The sequence below is a fragment of the Octopus bimaculoides genome, chromosome 21 (assembly GCF_001194135.2).
Source record: "Octopus bimaculoides isolate UCB-OBI-ISO-001 chromosome 21, ASM119413v2, whole genome shotgun sequence".
In the NCBI taxonomy this organism is placed as follows: Eukaryota; Metazoa; Mollusca; class Cephalopoda; order Octopoda; family Octopodidae; genus Octopus; species Octopus bimaculoides.
The window spans coordinates 15,483,597-15,485,449 of record NC_069001.1 but is presented as its reverse complement, the minus strand read 5'-3'; the positions used below and the strand labels follow the sequence as shown (position 1 = coordinate 15,485,449).

General features: G+C 39.6%; 1 protein-coding gene across 1 annotated transcript in view; it reads left to right on the top strand.

The window, feature by feature from the left end:
* The window catches only part of LOC106884221 (26S proteasome non-ATPase regulatory subunit 5), a 45,442-nt gene that overhangs the window by 35,348 nt on the left and 8,241 nt on the right, over positions 1–1,853 (top strand). The gene's annotated exons all lie outside the window — the stretch shown is intronic.

Sequence of the window (1,853 nt, the reverse complement as noted above, 5' to 3'; positions counted from 1 at the left end):
TATCTATAAAACTACTTTTTAAACATTGAACAACTATGGCGGGGTTCACCAGCATAAGATACTAATCAAAGGGGGTCCTTGCCAGAAAAATAGTTAATTGGGGATCCAGTACACCATATTTCTGGTCACTGAACCATGTTCTCTCAGTGAATACTTTTGCAAACCATCACATGTGAATATATGAGCAACAGAATAGAAGTTTTGAAAGAAGTATTTATGAAAATAGTTTTTAAACATTCAATGGCTATGGGAGTCCACCAGAATAAAATAGTAATCAAGAGAACTACTGATCTAGGTGAAGAGTGGAAGGGCAAAGAGGGAGTCCCTGTATACTCGTAACTATACAAACACCTCAAACCATTACTGAAAGCATTGTACCTGCTATCAATTATCTTTGATTTTGAGTGATGACTGAAGGCTTACTTAGATGAGATTATAATTTTATTAACAGCAACAACAAAAAAGAACATGGATTCTTTTCAGATATTTAGATAATATCCTTAATTTTAGTTGGTCACTCTTGGGAATCCAACTGGAAAGTGTAAATTACAGTTGCTTCTGATAGGACCCTACAGCTGGGGGGAAAAAAAAAAGGTAACGTTATCTTCTTGAATCATGCTAACTCATAAGTGTCAGTTTCCTAGTTTCCATGACATGAATTCTCTTCCTGGACACGATGTTGGTCTGTCGCAAGATCACTCTTTTTTTGTCAGCTGAGTTGACTGGAGCAATGTGAAATGAAGTGTTTTGCTCAAGAACACAACACATCGCCTGGTCCAGGAATCGAAACCACAATCTTACAATCATTAGTCTAACACCCTAACCACTAAGCCACGTGCCTCCACATCACACTACAGCTGAGGTGCCTGCTGACTCTACCTCCACACCCCTCCCAGGAATAGTGACTGGAGAAGTTGGTTGGTTGGTTGGTCAGTTGGTTTTATTTATTTATTTATTTATTTATTTCTCATTCATGCATGTAGCTATATAGCCAGAGTTGTTCTTCCTCTGCTGTCTGATACATTTTACAGCTATCTTTCAGAATTGAAAATAACTTGGGTAAAATGTACCATGCTTTCAGTTATGTTTTGAGGTGCTCAGGTAGTTGCGAGCAACACGGACATCCTCTTGGCTCTCTTGCTCTTCATCCAGTAGACAATAAAGCATGTGACAGTTGCAGGCAAAGAGAGAGGGCTGCATCAGCAATTCAGTTGGTACTTTATCAACTCCTCCAAAAAAGGATGATAACGGTAAAGTTGGTCTTGGTGGGATTTGAACCTAGATGCAAGAAACTGAAGCAAATATCATAAATTATTTTACTCAGTGTTCTAAGAACTCTGCTAAGAATTATAAAAAGGGATCTCTGAGAAAATTTGGAATTTGACAAATGAGTTATCTTGTTACAGTCTTTGAACTGTGGCCATGCTGGGACACCAGTACCTTGAAGGGTTTTAGTTGAACAAATCAATCCCAGTATTTATTCTTTTTAAGTCTGGTACTTATCAATCTCTATTGCCAAACTAAGTTACATGAATGTAAACAAACCAACATTGGTTGTCAAGTGGTGGTGGGAGGGAACAAACTATACACACACGTGTGTGTGTGTGTGTATATATCATCATCATCATCATCATCATCATCGTTTAACGTCCGCTTTCCATGCTAGCATGGGTTGGACGATTTGACTGAGGACTGGTGAAACCGGATGGCAACACCAGGCTCCAGTCTAATTTGGCAGAGTTTCTACAGCTGGATGCCCTTCCTAACGCCAACCACTCAGAGAGTGTAGTGGGTGCTTTTACGTGTCACCCGCACGAAAACGGCCACGCTCGAAATGGTGTCTTTTATGTGCC